The sequence below is a fragment of the Notamacropus eugenii genome, chromosome 2 (assembly GCF_028372415.1).
Source record: "Notamacropus eugenii isolate mMacEug1 chromosome 2, mMacEug1.pri_v2, whole genome shotgun sequence".
Taxonomy (NCBI): domain Eukaryota; kingdom Metazoa; phylum Chordata; class Mammalia; order Diprotodontia; family Macropodidae; genus Notamacropus; species Notamacropus eugenii.
Window position 1 is genome coordinate 537,292,993 of NC_092873.1, and position 19,759 is coordinate 537,312,751.

The 19,759-nt window shown below is 42.1% G+C and overlaps 1 protein-coding gene across 4 annotated transcripts in view; it reads left to right on the top strand.

Moving 5' to 3' along the window:
• ST6GALNAC3 (ST6 N-acetylgalactosaminide alpha-2,6-sialyltransferase 3) overlaps window positions 1-19,759 on the top strand; it is a 713,190-nt gene that overhangs the window by 90,572 nt on the left and 602,859 nt on the right. The gene's annotated exons all lie outside the window — the stretch shown is intronic.

Consider the following 19,759-nt stretch of genomic DNA (forward strand, 5'->3'; position numbering starts at 1 on the left):
GTGTGACCTCGGTGAGAAAGGCTAGTAAATTCCCATGAATTTATCCAAGGACCCAGAAGAACAAAATGAACTCAGAAGTAAATATGTAAGCACAAGTTAATGCTTGTTCTGTCCAGAAAACCCCTATCATTTCACATATGAATTATCTCCTTTGGCAGGTCACTCATTTTGGAAGCTGGAAGACCTAGGTTAGAAATTCACCTCCATACTTATTAATTGTGGGACCCTGGGCAGGACAATCAGTTGCGCTGTGCCTCAGTTTCCTCATTTGTAAAACAGAGATAATGTCTGTAGTACCCTTCTCCCAGAGTTGTCATGAAGAGCAGAGGAAATGCCAAGTACCATCATTATTATTTTGTTCCCATCTTTATGCCTGACAAAGTCCGTGTGGAGTAGTTCTACACCAGTGTAGGACAAACGACCGCAAGTGGAGAAGATGATTCGTTTCTGTAACGAAAAGAAGCAGGTGTTGGGAGGTGAAGTCCCCTTTGGTAGGCTCATCGACAGCATCCTCGGGACAGTTTTAGGAGAATGCTGCGGTCCTTGGAGAGCGTTTTGGGCCACGTCCTTGGGAGGCAGATGTCTATTAAAAACGTTGTTCTTCAAGGTTTCACAAATCCGCTTCCACTGCTGGGGATGGTACGCTATTTGGTATTCTTATTCTGTCTCATTTTAATGGTCCCATTGCTTTCATCACTGGGCTAGACCCGTGCCGCCCACCGGGAGACTCGGTAAAGAATCTTTAAAAACTTATACTTTCTTAGAACTTCTGGCCTGAAGTCTAGTAGGAAAAAAAGGCTAGAGGAACACCTTCTGTAATAATTACCCGACTAAACAAACCTGTGCAGGCGACCTTCCAAGCTCTCTCTCTCCCCCCCATTATCTTAGCCACAGGAGGGCAAGGCTAATCTTCCTCTTTCTCCCTCCCTTGTTTCAGGAATGTGAAGTCGCACTTATAGACCAATTGCTTAAGACACTCTCAGCCCTGATCAAAAAGCCGAATTGCTCCAGACAGCTTAGCGCCGCAGTTCCTTTTTCAAAGATTTTCGTTCTTCTTCTTTGATCAGAACAACAACAAAAAAACCCACTTTCTAGTGAGATTGGAAGCTCCTCCCACAACTCCCTTGTGTCCTTAATTCCATCTCTTGGTCTTCCCTTCTCTGAAGAGGCTGGTCAGGTGAATTAAACGCTTGCTGATTGCTGCCTTCTTTCGGTGTGGAGGGATCTCGGGGACTTCTGTTCATGGATCTCTGCGTCTTCAGCGTTGCTCCCGGAAAGGTCATTTTTCCAATTTCCTTACAAGGTAATTTCACCTTCACTCCGTAATTCTTAATCAATACAAAGCCTGAGCAGATCAGACAGGAGCTGAAAGCAAACATTTGGTCTCCTGTCACCCACATAGAGTGAAGTCTGAGCAAGACGCAGTCACTAATCCCCCAAAATTTAATTAATTGCCTACTATGTGCCAGGCTCCCTGCTGTGTGCTGGGGCTACAAGATGAAAATAAATCAGTCCTGCCAGAAGAATCCCAAATTCTCTAGGGAGCGACATGTCCATATAGAAGCATATGACAGAATATGATATAATTACGGATGACCTGTATTATTGAAGCTTACAGACGCACTAAGAAGTTTGTGACACCTCGTGTAATTGGAAGGGGGGTGGGGCATGATCCTGGCAGATGGGGCATCGGCGCCCGCGCTCAGTATCACCTGGGAGCGAGGGCGGTCTGTGCCAAATAGAAAGAAACAGCCTCAGCAGCGCCAGCCAAAGAGATGCGGGGATATGGAAGTCTCTGCCTTTTGGGATCATGGGATCTCAGACTGGAGGTTCCTCCTTTTTACTGATGGGGAAACTGAGGCTGGGGTGTTAAGTGACTTTCCTGACGTCTTGTAGACAGCGACTTGTATCAACATTCCTTGTTCTTAACCTCAACTTTGAAAGACAGGCTGACTTGGAAGAGGAGTCAGGACAGGGTCCTGTTCTCAGCTCTGCTAATTGTGGACTGGGCAAGAGGGGTAGTGGAGCGGGGCAGGCGGCAAGACGCTCTTTTGCCCCAGGGTCCGTTTCCCCATATGCAAAATGAGGATAATCAGACTTTCCGATTGACTTCCCAGGGCTTGCTTTAAATTCTGTTAAGTGCTTTACCTCCTTTGTCCTCACAATGGCCTTGGAAAATAGGTGCTGCTGTTACCCCCATTTTATAGGCAAGGAAACTGAGGCAAACAGAAGTGCTGAAGTGACTTGTTCAGGGTGACACAGCTGCTAAGTGTCTGAGGCTGGATTTGAACTCAGATCTAACCCTGAGTGCTCTCCATCCACGCATGCCCCACAACGGGTGAGAATCAGTGATACAACATATGGAAAGTGTTTGCAAGCCTTAAAATGCTATGTGAATGCCTATTATTGTCGTAATTGTCTCCTAACCTATCTTGAGTTTCAATTTCCTGTTTTTTTTAAATAAATTTTTACTGATGACTTTTTTTAATCTTACCATAATTCCGCACAAAATATATCTCCCCCTCCACCTCCCAGACAGCCAGCCTATATAACAAATAATAGTTTTTGAAGAAAAAGGAAAAAAAATATTGTTGATCTTTTTGGGTGAATTTTAAAATTTTAAACTTAAATACAAAATAAGAAAAAAGAAACAAACTTAAATACTAAAACTTAAATATAAAATAAGAAAAGAAAAACATGGCCATGTACATAGCAGTACATAAGCGAGAACTCAAAATATAAGGCAACAAATTTCCATTTCAAGAAAGCCTATGTAATAAATATACCACATTGTGTTCCTAGCTATCCACCTTTTCTTTACTTCGTGGTAGGTTTTATTTTGTTCTACACTGTGAGCTTTTTACTTTGTTCTTTTTTCTCTCTTCTTCCTCCTCCTCCACTAAGAAGGCTACAGTTAAATGCAGATGCACACACACACTCATATATAGATATGTATATGTATATATACATACACCTAGATACACATATACACACATATACAGACATACATATACACATATTTACATACATATACATGTACTTGGATATCTATTATTGTTCTCCTATATAGACACATATGACCACATGTATCCATGTAAGACCACCCTATACTTGTATATCTTCAGTTTCTGAGGGTGGAGAGCCTCCTCCTTCATAGCATCTAGTCTTTCCATATTTCTCTAATGTTGGCCTTTTTCTTTCTGTGTTTCCTCATCTGAAGTCCATCGTCCTTGGCAGATCCAAGAGATTCAGGCCAGAGTTTGACCCTTCTACCTTCTCTGCCTCCCTATTTGTGGTCTCATCAGCCTGGACTGTGCTTCTCTTCCTCACTGGAGCATCTCTGAACACAGATTTCCAAAGTCCCTGCTGGTTCTTTTGTCTCTGGGCATCATTCCCATTTCAGCTTGAGTTTATTAGGCAAGAACCCTCCCGCCACTGGACGATGCCTGCTTTGTGTTCATGTTAAGGGCTGGTTTTGCTTCCAGTGAATTCCTTAATCAAGAGCAATTGAGCCAGTTTAGCCCAGAAAAGAGCAGACTGTATAACAGGAGAGAGAGAGCTGTATGTTCTCAGCTCCATGAAGGGGTTACCTATAGTCTGACCATGGTGCCCCCACTCTTCAGCTCTGTGGGCTCCCTATTACCTGGGATGGGGGGAGAGTGTCTGCTCGGCATATGAAATTCTTCATCATTTAGCCACAGCATACCCTTCCTGCCTTATTACACATTGTTCCCTTTCATACAGTTTAACTAAGTCAGACTTGCTAGCTATGTGACCCTGGTGAAGTCACTTCACCCTGCTTGCCTCAGTTTCCTCATCTGTAAAATGAGCTGGAAAAGGAAATGACAAACCACTGCAGTGTGTCTGCCAAGAAAACCCAAAGGATATGGGGAGAGTCAAACACAACTGGAAATTGCCTCAACAAGAAGAAGAAGCCTTCTTGTTCCTGGCACATATCAGTACCTTTTGGTCATCCTGTGTCATACCTTGGACCTGGCTGTCACCCATATGTGGAGTGTGCTCCTTCTTCACATCTGTCTCTTAGGGTTCCAAGTCTCCTCCATTCATTCCAGCTTCAGGGGCAGCATCACCCTCTGTGTGGAATCTCTCCTGAGACCTTCAGCTCCTAAAGCCCTTCCCCCACCCATCTCCCCATATTCTCACATCTGCTGTGTATACATTTTCCATGTACTTGTATGTATTTCTCACCTCACCCTCCAACAGGATGCAAGCTTCTTTCCAGGAGAGAATGGGAATATTTCAGTTTTGTTTTTGTGTCTCCAGATAGCATAGAGAACCCTTAATAAAAACTTGGTGATGGATGACTAGTGGATAGACTTTTTTTCTTGGCTCTTGAGGGCAGAGCTAGGAACAACGGATGGGAGCTGGCAAGGAGGTAATTTAGGGTCCATGTCAGAAAGAAGTTGCCCCACCCAAAATGGGGACTGTGAAGGGGGTGGTCGGGGGTCCCCTTGATGGAAGGTTCTTTAGCTGCTCCGTCAGTGGGTGTTGGAGGGAGGGGTGCTAGAGGTGCCTGCTGAAGTTCCTTCTGACTCATTAGAAGTCAGCATGGGCTGAATGTTGGCTCTGAAATTTGGTAATTGCAGAGTGAGTCCCCTGCGTGTCTATGATCCTCTTTTTGCACAACTCTCCTTCTGAGATTCCTCCCCAACTTTCCATCTCTCAGGCACCAGCTTCTGCTCTAGGACTTCAGATGATGGGAAGCCCACTGGTTTTCCTCTTTGGAATTTGCTTTTCTAAAACCTAGCAGCAGACTTTCTAGGCCCAACATCCTCTCAGTTATTCCTCTAGGGTGAAGGGGCTGCTTCTCCCCAGAATTCTCATCACTTTTCCCTCAGAAATCAGCTCTTCCTCATTCTTCAGAACAAAGTTAAGAGAAGCATTCCTGGTCTACACTGATGTTGGCTCCAAGGACTGAATTATGTAAAGGGATCCCTAATGGAGAGGATCAGCTGGAGACTTGGCATTTCTCCAAAGATAATGACTCTGACTTGATGAGTAGGAGGACCATATTAGGGTTTTTTAAAGTTCTTATTATGAAAAAGTAACTATTTTAATTTAGACATTGTCTACACTGTATGGTTGTGATTGGCACATAGCAGGGCACCTACCCTCAACCTTGTACAACATGGTAGCCTTCCCTTTTTCCTGAGGGGCCTCTATCACCTGACCTTTCACTGATAGGATCAATACATCACAAAACTGAAAGCTGATGTCCAGTCGGTGCATTTCAGCTCACTGACTGAATTTCAGCCTTTGGAAAATCTGTGTTGTGTATTTGGCTGGAGTGTGGAGAAATGTCTGGAATATGATCAGTGCTTGCATTAACAATGAAAAAAGATGCTTTATAACTTCTTCATAAAATACGGAGTGCATTTTGTGGCTTCGATTTGGATTAAAACCCTTAGAAGATTTATATTTTATGGTCTGACAACCTTAGTTATTCTAATTCATTCATACCATTTGTTCTGGAGAATGTGTGCAGGGCTCGATTTATAGCAATTCCAGCTGGGTGAGGGGAGGTTGTGTACTTAATCCAGGATTCTTTGGGGAGAGCAGAGATTGTTTTTTTTAAAGCAGGGCTGGTTTAACATAGGAAGTTTTTATCAGCTCACAACTGAGAAAGGAAAACTTGGCCAAATTTCTGTCATCGTGCTAGCATCCTCCTGCTCCTCATCTCTGGCTTCCTTCAAAACTCAGCTCAAGTGCAACCCATTCCCACTGGAGATCCTTCCTTATCCCTTCCCTTTCCCACAGCTCCTTCTATTCCTTCAATGTTCATCCTTGTGGACAAGGGGAGGCCTTGTGATATGGTGAGGAGTGGGCCAGCTTTCTATCTGTGTGACCCTGGGTGGGTCACTTCACCTCTTGGTATCCCAGGCACAGATGAGTCACTGGTCTGCATGGTCCAAGGGATGCCTAATTTACAAATGCCAGCTATATTCCCATTTCACCGATGTGGAAACTGAGGTTCAGAGAGAGCAGGAGGCTTGCCCAGCATTACGCTTTCAGTTAATAAGTGTCCAAGCTTGGATCTGATGCTTCTGACTCCGTTTCAAATGGGGCCCTGCCTGGCCTGGTGCCTGCTGAGTGATGAATAAATGTCCTCTGCATTTCTGTAAGCCATTTGTCATCTATCTCTTCATTTATCCCTCTTTACCTATCATCTCTCCATCATCTAGCTCTCTTTGTCACCTAACTTTGTCTCTCTTTCATCTCTTTCTATCCCTCTCATCAATCATCAGTCTCTATCTTTCTCTATCCCTCTTTTTCTATCATCTGTTTCTCTATCACGTCTCTTTTTTCTCTATCATTTATTCTCTCTCTCTCTCTCTCTCTCTCTCTCTCTCTCTCTCTCTCTCTCTCTCTCTCTCTCATTTATCTTTCTTTATAAATCACCTACCTCTCTCTCTTCATATGTCGGTTTCTATCCATTTGTTTGTCTGACTCTCTTTCCTCTCTCTGTCTCTCTCTCTCTCCCTCCCCCCCCCAACACCATCTCTGTCTCTGAATCTCTCTGTCTCTCTCCCCTAGATCTCTCTTATCCATCACTTGTAACCTCTTTTTCTCCCTTAAACCTCTCACCTATGTCTCTCTCCCTGAATCTATCTGCCTCCATTGATCTCTCTTTCTTTCTGTCTCTGTGGATAGGGAGAAATTGCCCTGGTAACTGGGGGTCATAGCATTATGAATAACTGAATGAAAAAGCATTTATCAAGCTCTATGTGCCAAGCCCTGTGCTAAATACTGGGGAAGCAGATGTGAAAGGGAGATAGTCTCTACCCTCAAGGGGGCTTTAACATGTCTGGAAAATGTCATTGGAAATGCAGGGTATTTTAGCGCACCTGTAGGGGAATGGTAACTGGCAAAGAGTAAAGGCACAGATGTGGTAAGCAGTCAGAAGACAGTTGTTTGAAACGCCCTTTCTCCTTTTAAGAAGTGATTTGTTATTGGTTTAATGACTCTTCTCAGATCTCCAGAATCAGAGATGAGGAGGGGAGAGGATGCCCCTGGCGGCATGGCAGGAAGGTGATGGTGGTATAGCTTGTTAGGGTGTCAGGGGCTAAGTGTTCCGAGTTCTCAACCACTGCCCCAGGGTAGAAGCTGGAGGTGAGGAAGGGAGGGCGTGTAGGCAGGTCAGCTCAAGAAACACCTTACAAACCACCTCATCCACTATATTATCCATTTTACAGTTGAAACTGAGGCCAGTCTCATGTAAGAGCCTGAGAAAATGAAGCCAAAAGCCCCAGCCTCGTAATTGAGATCAGAATGGTGTATGACAATATAGTGGTAATGTCCATTTTGCTATTTGAGGAAAGATAATCACATCTTAAAACCACATGCCAGGCAGGTTGTTGAAAGTTGGTAGAGAGAGCAATAGGTGTTATAAAAGAATTTGGCAGGGACTGTGGCAAGTGAAATATCCAATCCTTCCATGAACCTAAGCTCTTAAATTAAAAAAGTTAAGTAGGGGAAGGCATGTGGTGGATGTATATATAAAACACTAGTGAATCTGGAAAGGTTAAAGAACAAACTTTGGTTGGTAGCATTTGCATCCAAAGGAGGGAAGTGTGCAAAAGAGCCTGATTAGATTCTCAGCAATTTCCACTTCGTAATTGCTAATAACACCTATGCATGTGACATTCAACACAGGCAAAGTGGATCAGCAACTTCATTTGTGTGAAATTAAGTATCCCTTGGCTTTTGAAACATTGGTTAAGCAAATAACAAGCTCTCTGCAAAGATAAATATAATTAGTTGTCACAATGGAGGCTCTTGGGTAAAAAGTCCAGAAATCAGCTGTGTCCATGGAGGGAGGTGGGGTAATTTGCTGAATTTCCTGGTTACAGTAAGGGATGGGTGAGAAGGAAAAGTAGAGAAGTGTTAAGGCTTCATTAGGGATTAAATGTTTTATGTGAAGCAAACATCTTGGCACAGGGATTTGGGGTACCCTTTTTTTGCTGAAAGGACCTAGCTCTGGACTCACAGAGATCAAGTTTCCTGGGGAAGTCTGAGCCCAAAGAAGGGAGTTAAATTCTTCCAGAATTCTCTGGTTCATTATGCTTCAAAGCTGCAGTAGCATTTTAGGATTAAGATATTATCTTGAAGTTGTACTGGATCAATACATTTAAGAATCTAGAATATTATTGTTTTATAAGAAATGGCAAGTAAAATGATTTCAGAAAAGCTTGTATGAACTGATGCAAAGTGAAGTGCACAGAACCAGGAGACTATCCTATGGCTAAAACTATAGTATTATAACAGTTATCAACAGGGAAAAACTTAGATACTCTGATCAAAACAATGATCCAAGACAATTCCAAAGAACTCATGATGAAAAATGCTATTCACTTCTAGAGAGAGAATGGATGAACTCTGAATGCAGATTGCAATATATTTTTTAAAAAAACCTTTATTTTTCTTGTTTTTTTTGTTTCCTTTTTCCAGCTTGGCTACTATAGAAGTATGTTTTGCCTAATTTCACATGTATAATCAATATTAAATAATTTTCCTACTCAAGTGAAAGGGTGAGAAGGAGGAAGGGAATTTGGAACTCAAAATTTAAAAAAAATCTTAAATTTTTTGCTTGTAATTGGGAAATATTTAATGAAATAAATAAAAATAGATTTAAGGATCATATGCATAGATGTATCTGAATCCATGGAAGTTGATTAAATTACCAACCAAAGTAGCATAAGGGAGAAGAGAAGTACACCCAGGACTGAGCCCTGAGGAATACCTGTGGCTGGAGGACCTGACTTGGAAGACAGTACAACAAACAATACTGAGAGGAGAATTAGGAGAGAGCAGTGTCACACCTAGACAGAAAAGAGTCCTGGAGAAGAGGGGCTATCACAGTCTCAAAGGCTAGAAGAACCCTGAGAAATGACCATTGAATTTGGCTACTGAGAGATGGGTGGTGTCTTTGGAGACAGCAACTTCAGTTGCATGATGAGTTGGGAAGCCAGTCTGTAGAGAGTTGAGAGAGGGAGAGGAAAGGTGGAAGAGGTGACAGGTGTAGACAGCCTTCCTAAGGAGTTAAACCACTAAAGGAGAAGAGATGGAGGATACTGAGAGCTAGTGCAGATGGATGGACCAGCTGAAGCAAGTGAAGGCTTTTAAGGATGGGGGAGGCAGGGAAGCACCTGTAGAGAGAAAGAAATCTCAGATTAGTGAGGGAAGTGATCTCCTGGAGAAAGGAGGGTGGAATGCGATAACTTGAGCATGGACTCAGTTGTTACCTTGGCAAGGAGAAGGACTCTCTCATCTTGGGAGGCAGGGGTGTTGAGGAGAGTGGCAGAAAACATGAGATGGGGAGGAGGGAACAAGGCAGAGCTCTCGAAGACCTCATTTTTTTCCAATGAATGTGAGGCAAAGTTTTCATTTGAGAGTATAGGGGACAAGGGAACCATGGGAGGTTTAAACTTGGATAAAAGTTTGCAAAAGTCTGTGGAAAGTGGGGCAGTGAGTTGATTAGGGAGGAATAAAACTATTGTGTTGTTGCAGTGAGGGCTCAGTTGAGGTAACATAATGTAAGTTAATAGTGGACCTGGTCGTCAACATTTTGTGATCTTCTCCAGCTCTATTTAGCAGCATGAGAATAGAAGTGAAGGCAGTGGCTGGTGGGAGTGATCAAAGCTTTTTATTTCCTTCATTCTAAAAGAAATGCATCAACTATGAATGACTTATAAATATGCAAATTCTTCAAACATAAACCAGGAACCCATATTTCCTATTCTAGTTTCCCTGGAGATTGATGCTTGCAACATTAAAATATAAGGTGCTTGGTGAGACTGTCAAACAGGTATTTGTTTTCTGCTTGGCTCTGCACTGTCCAAACTACTCACTCAGGGCTGATCTCTTCCAGCAAGTCAAACCATGGTTTAGACCCATCTGTGGTCTTCTGCTCTGAGTAGTTACTTCTTTTTTCCTTTTTTAATAGTATTTTAAAGTTTGTTTTATTTATTTTTAGTTTTCAACATTCATTTCCAAAAGATTTTGAGTTCCAAATTTTCTCCCCATCTCTCCCCTCCCCCTACCCCAAGACACTGCATTTTGATTACCCCTTCCCCCAGCCTGCCCTCCATTCTATCACACCCCTCTCTTTTCTTATCCCCATCCTCTCTTTTCTTGTAGGGCAATGTAGATTCTATACCTCATTACCCGTATTTCTTATTTCCCAGTTGCATGCAAAAACAATTTTTGACATTCATTTTTAAAACTTTGAGTTTCAACTTCTCTCCCTTCTTCCCTCCACACCCATCCACACTGAGAAGGCAAGCAATTCAATAAAGGCTATACATGTGTAGTTATGCAAAGGCTTCCATAATAGTCATGTTGTGAAAGACTAACCATATTTCCCTTCATCCTATCCTGCCACCCATTTATTCTGTTCTCTCTTTTGACCTTGTCCCTCCCCAAAAGTGTCTAATTCTAATTATTCCCTCCTCCCATTTGTCCTCCTTTCTATCTAACCCCACACACCTTACTTATCTCCTTCTCCCCTACTTTCCTGTAGTGCAAGATAGATTTTCATACCATATTGAGTGCACATGTTATTCCCTCCTTAAACCAAATGTGAGGGAGTAAGCTTCACTTTTCCCCTCTCACCTCCCCCCTTTCCCCTTCATTGAAAAAGCTTTTTCTTGCCTTCTTTATGAGAGATAGTTTGCTTAATTTCATTTCTCCTTTTCTCCTCTCTCACCCTTTAATTTTATTTTTTTAGAAATCATTCCTCTCTATTCAACTCACACTGTGCCCTCTGTCTATATGTATATAATCTCTCCAACTACCCAAATACTGAGAAAAGTTTCAAGAGTTACAAATATCTTTCCATGTAGGAATGTAAAGAGTTCAACTTTAGCAAGTCCCTTATGATTTCTCTTTCCTGTTTATGTTTTCATGCTTCTCTTGATTCTTATGCTTTAAAGTAAAATTTTCTATTCAGCTCTGGTCTTTCCATCAAGAATGTTTGAAAGTCCTCTGTTTTATTGAATGACCATTTTTTCCCCTGAAGTATTATATTCAGTTTTGTTGAGTAGGTGATTCTTGGTTTTAATTCTAGTTCCTTTGGCTTCTGGAATATCACATTCCAAGCCATTTGATCCCTTAATGTAGAAGTTGCTAGATCTTGTGTTATCCTGATTGTATTTCCACAATACTTGAATTGTTTTTCTGGCTGCTTTCAATATTTTCTCCTCAACCTGGGAGCTCTGAATTTGGCTACAATATTCCTAGGAGTTCTTCTTTTCAAATCCCTTTCAGGAGATCGTTGGTGGATTCTTTCAATATTTATTTTACCTTCTGACTCTAGAATATCAGGTCTGTTTTCCTTAAGAATTTTATGAAAGATGATGTCTAGGCTCCTTTTTTGGTCATGGCTTTCAGGTAGTCCCATAATTTTTAAATGGTCTCTCCTGGATCTATTTTCCAGGTCTGTTGCTTTTTCCAATGAGATATTTCACATTGCCTTCTACTTTTTCATTTTTTTGGTTTTGTTTTCTAATTTCTTGGTTTCTTATGAAATCGTTAGCTTTCAACTGCTCCATTCTAATTGTTAAAGAACTATTTTCTTCAGTGAATTTTTGGACCTCCTTTTCCATTTGACTAATTCTGCTTTTAAAAGCATTCTTCTCCTCATTGGCTTTTTGGACCTCTTTTGCCATTTGGGTTAGTCTGTTTTCAAAGGTTTTATTTTCTTCAGCATTTTTTGAGTCTCCTTTAGCAAGCTGTTGACTTGCTTTTCATGATTTTCTTGCATCACCTTCATTTCTCTTCCCAATTTTTCCTCCACTTCTCTTACTTGATTTTCAAAATGCTTTTTGAGCTCTTCCATGGCCTAAGACCATTGCACATATTTTTTGGAGGTTTTGGATGAAGAAGCCTTGACTTTTATGTCTTCCTCTGATGGTAAGCATTGTTCTTCCTCATCTGAATGGGTGGAAGAAAATACCTGTTCACCAAGAAAGTAGCCTTCTATAGTCTTATTTTTTCCCTTTTTTGAGCATTTTCCCAGCCTGTTACTTGACTTTTGAGTTCTTTGTCAAGTGGAGTGTATACTTTGGGGACCTGTGACTTCTCAGTTCCTCAAAGGTGGCACAGTTAAGGGAGCGGAATTTACTCCTTTCCTGGCCTTCACTCTGTTCTAGAAGCAGTCACAAGCTTTTCTGCCCAGGATCTGTGAGTAGAAGTCCCTTTCCAGAGCCTCCTCCAGCTCCACCACACTATTCCTCACTCCAGGGCTGCCACTTAGGTTTGAGACCCAGATCAGCTGCTCAATTCCCACAGGATCTTTAGGCCAGGGCTCCAAAAATGAATGCGTGCCCTCACCCTAGGGTGAGGGCTAGGGCTGGACCCTGTTCCCTTTTCACCCAGATGAAAGAGCTTTCTCACTGAACTTTGAAGCTATCTTTGGCATTTGTGGGTTGAGAAATCTGGGAACTGCAGTTGTTCCCCATGATTCCCCACCCTGAAACCTGCTCCAGTCCTCTCTGATCTGAGCCACAGGGCAAAGGCTGGGTTGCACTTGACTCTGAGCCCAGTGGGATAGACCTTCTCTCGGCCCTCCAGGCTGTCTTCGGCTGGAAATTTCTTTCACTCTGTCATTTTATGGCTTCTGCTGATCTAGAATTTGTTTAGAGTAATTTTTTATGGGTATTTTATGGGCTATGGGGGGAGAACTACAGCAGGTCTGTCCTTCTACTCTGCCACCTTGGCTCTGCCTTTGTCTGAGGAGCTATTTCAAAGGTCACTTCCTGCTAGAGAGCCTGTATTAACTGAGAGATTCAAGAATCCTCAAACTTCTGAGGTGGCCACTAGACTTAGAAAAAGTACCTCTCATGATTTTGGTTTGGTCTTATGTACTCAGGGAAGGAAACCCAAAGCACCAGAGACTATTAGGGGTCTGAAGATGTCAGCTCAGGCTCCCTGAACCAATTTTTGTCTTGCTCCCATATATGAGCAGGCATTAGAGGTGTTGGGGAGAGTAGAGTCGGAAATATCCCTCTCACATTTTGTCTAAGGGAAAGCCTTTCAGAGTCCCAGTATACTTCATGTATAAGGAGGAAGTCAGAGAGCAAAGTCACTCATTTTAATTCTGTAGAGGGGCTGTTTTTCCTGGCTTGGAGAACAGTCCTCTTTGATTGGTGAGGAGAGCTACATGGGGACCAACCAGAGAAGCCTTTAGTTTTGAATGTCCTTTAGTGAAGTGAATGCCCATAAGACAGGAATGCCTAGAGATATCAGTTGCATGGGTTGATCTAGAGGGTACAGAGGAATATCCAAATATTAAATTCTGTGATTCTGGATTTAACTCTAGTCCAGTAGATGGGGGTGGAAGGGTAGGATGAGCAATTACTTGCTTATCTCTCATTGCATACAGTTAGAACGTCTACTTTGGAAATAGCTAGGTATCACAGTAGGAAGCCTGGAGGAGCTGGAGTCAGGAAGACCTGAGTTTGAATTCTTCCTCTGATACTTACTAGCTATGTGACCATGGGACATTATCTAACATCTCACAGGATTGTTGTTAAGGATCAAAGGAGTTAATATATGTAGGCATCTGTAAATCTTAAAGCACTATACAGATGCTAATTTTTGTTGGTATTGATATCATTATCTGTAAAATGGGAATTATAATGGGAAAATTTAACAAGGTTGATATGAGCATCAAATGAAATAATTTTTGTAAAGTGTTTTGCAATACTTAAAGCACTATACAGTTCCAACTATTATTACTATTATTCTAATAAGAAGGGAGAAGGGAGAAGGAGGAGGAGGAGGAATGTGCCAGGCACTGTGCTAAATGCTTTACAAACATTATATCATTAGAAACTGAGGCAGAGAGAGGATAAGTAACCTTCCCAGAGTCACACAGTAAATTTCTGAGGCTGGATTTGAACTCAAGTCTTCTTTACTCCATGCTGAGTACTCTGTGTACTTTAGTGCCCCTAGCTTGCCTCAGACTTGGGAAGACAAACACTCTTCAAGGAAAACAACTTGCGACCTTTCTGCATTTCTTTCCCAATGGAACTACAGATTGTTAGACTTGGAGTCAGAAGATATGGATTTGGAATCTATCCCTAATACTTAGTAGCTCTTTCAATTACTGTGTCTGAACCTTCCTTTCCACAACTGCAAAATGTGTAATCATTCTTTAAAAAATTTTCCCCCAATGCTATGTAAAAACAATTTTTTATTTTTTTAAACATTTTCAAAAGTTTAAAAGTTTTGAATTCCGAATTCTGTTCTTCTCTCCCTGCCCTCCCCCTTTCCTTACACTGAAAGCAATGTGATATAGGCGATATATGTGAAATAATGTAAAATATTTCTGTTAGTCATTTTGTGCAAGAAAATTTAGAAGGAAGGGAAGGAAAGAGAAAGAGAGAGAGAGAGAGAGAGAGAGAGAGAGAGAGAGAGAGAGAGAGAGAGAGAATATGTGTGAGAGAGAATGGTAAGTTTTAGTGTCTACTCACATGTCATCAGTTCTTTTTCTGGAGTTGGATAGCATTTTTCATCATGTTTCCTTTGAAATTGTGTTGGGTCCTTGTATTACTGAGAAAAGCTAAACCATTCACAGTTGAGGTTTCTGTGTTATGTTCTGGTTCATCGTGTATATAAGTCTAGGATTTTCTGAAGCCATCCTACTCATTTCTTATAGCACAATAATATCCCATTATAATCATTATATCTCAGCTTGTTCAGCCATTCTACAATCGATGGGTATCCCCTTGATTTCTAATTCTTAGCCACCACAAAAAGATCTTCAATAAATATTTTTGCACAAATATGTTCTCCCACTTTTTTCCCTATCTCTTTGGGATATAGACTTAGTAGTATTATTGCTGGATCAAAGAGTATGCAGTTTTATAGTCCTTTGGGCAAAGTCCCAAATTGTTCTCCAGAATGCTTGGATCAATTCACAACTCCACTAACGGTGAATGTGTCACAGTTTTCCCACATTACCTCCAACATTTATAATTTTCCTTTCCTGTAATATTAGGCAATCTGATGGGTATGAGGTAGTTCCTCAGAGTTGTTTTAATTTGCCTTTTTCTAATCAATAGTGATTTAGAGAATTCTTTCCATATGACTATAGATAATTTTGATCTCTTCTTCTGAAAACTGCCTATTCGTATCCTTCGACCATTTATCAATTGGGGAATGACTTCTGTTCTTATGAATCTCTATACATTTGAGAAATGAAGCCTTTATCAGAGACACTTGCTGTAAAGCTTGTTTCTCAGCTTTCTGCATTCCTTCTAATCTTGTTTGCATTGTTTTTATTTGTGCAAAAGCTTTGTAACTTAATATAATAAAAAGATCAATTTTATATTTTGAAATTTGTCTGTTTCTTGTTTGGTCACACATTCTTCCCTTCTCTGTAAGTCTGACAGGTAAAATTTTCAGGTAAAAAAAATTACATTTAAATAATATTCTCATTTTGATCTTATCCTGGTATATGATGTGCAACGTTGGTCTACATATTTTTCTGCCATACTGTTGTCCAGTTTTCCCAACAGTTTTATGTCAAATAATGAGTTTTTGTCCCCAAAGCTTGGATCTTTGGGTTTATGAGACACTAAATTACTATGGTCATTTACTCCAATCCATTGTGTGCACTGGTCCTCCACTTGTTTCTTAGCCACTACCAGATTATTTTGGTGATTGCCACTTTGTGATGCAGTTGGAGAACTGGCACAGTTAAGCAATCTTACTTTACATTTTTTCCCATCTATTCCCTTGACAGTTTTGATTTTTTTGTTTTTTCCAGATGAATTTTGTTATTATTTTTTCTAGCTCCATAACATATTATTTTTTCATTGTTTGGTATAGCACTGAAAAGGATAATCATTCTTGTAATGTGTGATCCAAAGGTTGTTAGGTGGAGTAACAAGTGCAACTAGGTGTATCAGAGTAGAAAACCCATACATTTAAAATAGTAAAATTGTACCCAAACCATGGACCTTTTGAACTGAAAGAGATTTGAAGTGATCGTGACCAGATGGGTAAATTGAGTCAATTCACAAGTATTTATTAGGGGTCTACCATATAGCAGTCTCAGGGCAGTTTGCTCAGGGTCTTCACTTACTAGCTAATGTTCCTTCTTTTCCAGCCTCCCACACAAATGTTCTTTGAATTTGCTGTGCCCACTGATTGTTCCAGGGTCCCTACTGAGCTATAAAATATACTCACTGCATATAAAAATACAATTTGTAGTATCATAAATTTGACCTAAGACTAATGTACTGACTCTGGTAAACATTAATTAAATGTTTAATTAACAAGAGTTGCACTTGCCTTCCTGGGATTTGGGGAGCAGGATTTGGATTTCCCAGGCCTCTGGGAAGTGTCCAGGGGAGCTTGAAATGATGCCTTTTTTTCTCTGGATAAATTTTCCCAAAGCAGGCAGAGATGTTCAAAGTGATTCCACTGATAATTCTTCTAAAAACAACTACAACAGAAAGGGATGGTTTGAAGGTCATCCCAAGGACATTCATTGGATTTGGGAAAAGCAGTGGTTTGAGTGTTGGTTTGGGAGAAGTGCTTGGACATTTGCTTGTTGTGGGGACCAGAGCCTGGCCATGAGACTTCTTATGGCCCCGAGTCTGCAGCTCCTCAGAAGGGTCTCAGCTTGAGGGCTAGAGGATGTTTCCTCACTGGAGGTCCCTTCACCAATGGAATCCCAAGTCCAGGCTTGTGATCAGTCACCACATACTCCCAGCCTCAACTTTATTCTGTGACTGAGATGAATGATACTTGAACCACTTACCTCTTCAAGTCGCTTTCAGGAGAGCATTTCGCAAATCTCAAGGCACAAAATAAATGCAAGTTATTTTTCTTAGATCTCTTTTGAGCTAAACCCTCTTGTTCATCTTCTATCCTTTTCTCTTCCTTTACTCATCTCCTTCTCTCCCAATATTAAGCATCCGTCAAAGGAGAAAAGAAATCACAGTGGGTACCTCCAGAGGGTGTGTGTGTGTGTGTGTGTGTGTGTACTAGGAGGAAGGAATGGTCTCCCAAGACATCATAAGATATATGACGGATTTGGAGTGTGTGTGTGTGTGTGTGTGTGTGTGTGTGTGTGTACTAGGAGGAAGGAATGGTCTCCCAAGACATCATAAAATATATGACAGATTTGGAGTCAGAGATCCTGGGCCACAGTCTGTAATCTGTGTGACTTTGAATCACTCTTCCTGGTCGCCTCCACTGTAAAAGGTGACTGTTCAACTCAGCAGCTGATTGGGTCCTTTATAACAGATGTAGGCTCCCTAGTCTCAGTGATGGGGATTGAAAGGGGAGGATAGAAGCATCTTTTTTTCTCTCTTTCCCCTATCTCCCTGGCTAGCCATGTACTCAGGGCTCTGCAGCAAAAACTAACGAACACTGCCCTAAACTGATGAGAAGGAGTCCTCCTATCCACCTGTCAGGGCAATGATGAGAAAAGGATCGTGCAGGGTCATATCACAGGCCACCTCATCCAGTCTCTTTATGTGACAGAAGAGGAAACTGAGATCTGGTCAATGACTTATTCAGAGTGATACGGGAACAGGAGGATCTGTAGGCTTTCTGTTGCTTCGTTAAGAAGGGGAGGAATGGGAAAGGAGAAAGTTCACCCCCGGAAGTGGCAGGTCTCTCCCTTCCCGAAGCCTGCATTCTTCTGGGTTCTGGAACAGAGGGAGATGGGTCAGGGGAAGGGCCAAAGAGGTAAAGCAGAGGAAGGAGAATGTCACTGACAGTGGCCGGGTCGATGGGGCCCTCTCTGAGATGTGACCAGAAAGCCCGCTTGTGAATGCACATCTGCTCGCTGCTTCGCTCCATGCGAGGGGCACCCTGGTGACCAAACCCAGCCCTACTGTGCCCTTCGTCAATGTTTACTGACTGCTGACAGGTTGCAGAAATTGAGTCCCAAAGAGCGTTTTGGTCGCGCCCTGAGACCATGGGACAGTCTGACATAAGATTAATCCCATACCACTGGCCGCATCAGCCTGGAATAGCGGACAGGAAGTCAATCTGGATGCCAGGAAAACCTGGGTTCAAATTCTGCCTTTGACACTTGCCGACTTAGTGACCCTGGTCAAGTCACATAACCTCTTAGTGCTCGAGGCCGTCCTCTAAGACCACAGACTGGAGAGGAGGAGCTGACCTGCACGGGTGGAGGGAATTTCCTCATCCTGGAGTTTCCTGGCCGCTACAATCCCGGGTCTGGTGTTTGTTGAGCCCTGTGATTCTGCCGAATTGCCCGTTCCTGTTCTTTATCAGGTGGACTGCTTTCCCGGTGTTAAAAGCTAGACTTTAACCGTTCGCTGACACAACCGAGGAATGCGCTCGTCGGGTCCACCAGCTGATCCCCGACTGCGCAGTGAGGACAGGTCCGAATCCCCGAGGATCGCTGGACGCTCTCACTGTCACCTTTAAGTTGGGCTCTGTGGTCAGAGGAGCTCCTCCAGCAGAGAGCTCCGTCACTGTGGACAGCCAAGGAATCTCTAAGGCCATGGAGATGGCAGCGGGGCTCTCCCTCCAGAGCTGGGGAGATACCGGCTCCCCCAAATCCCTCATTTAAAGAGGAGACAGGAGTCGGAGATGAAGGCGCTTGCCTAGTCTCACCACGGTGCCTAACCTGGCATTTATCCTGCTGCTGGCACAGTGCGGAGGGGGCTGGGCACGGAGTACCAGGCCAGGCACTGGGAGAAAATAACCTTGAAATGTTTTATAGATAAGGAAATGATGAAGGTTAAGTGACTTTTCCGAGGTCACCAGGGAGTTGGGGTGAGAGGTGGGATTGGAATCCGGGGCCTGATTCCAGACTGAGTGGTCATTTCTTTGTATGCTTTCACACTTTCCTCATGGTGCTTTCAGTGGTTCAGGAATAACTCCCATCGACCTTTCAAGGAACAGTGAGGAAGTAGGGCACCAGAATCACAGAATCATTGATTTAGATCTATAGAAATCTATTTATATGTAGATTGCTATATATAATATTGATATATTTTAATTATATAGTTATGAATGTATAGATTTATATAGTTTTATATCTATATATGATACACGATACATAAAAATAATATATAAAGGAACTGAATCTGCAAGGGGTTAAGGGACTTGGCCAGGCTCACACAGTTAATAAACGTCTTGGGCAGGATTTGGATTCAGATCTTGACTTCAAGTTCAGTCCCATTGTGCATTCAGTTGTCTCCATATTGACCCATGGTTCTTCACCTTTTTCTGTATCCTGGAACCCTTGGGCAATCTGGTGAAGCCTATGACCCCTTCTTGGAATTATGTCTTTAAGTAATTAGAGGAAACGTTCCATTTCAGTTAAAGGTTAGTGAAAATAAGGTGTAATTTACTTTCCTTTCAATGTTATTGATGCCCTGAAACCTTTTGATGGACTTCTAAGGGGTTCATGGACCCTATTTAAGAAGCCCAGAATTCTACACCAACCAACCCAACCTCTAGCTCTATTTAACAGAGCATCTATTAGGATGGCCTGTGTCAAGGGGAACATGGGATCCTGGGCTCCACTTTGAAGAGGTGGTTTTGTTTTTTATATGAAGGGTGGAGGTTGGGACAAATCAAAAGACAGGGTTATTTCTCTCCCTCCCAACATTTCTACGGAAATGAAACTGGGCCAAAGTGAACTTCACAGACAACTTAGAGGAGGAAGGAAGAAAGAATAGTTGGAGGAGTTGTGTGGAAGGGGATGAAGGCAATCTCCTCATTTTGTTCCTGTGATGAC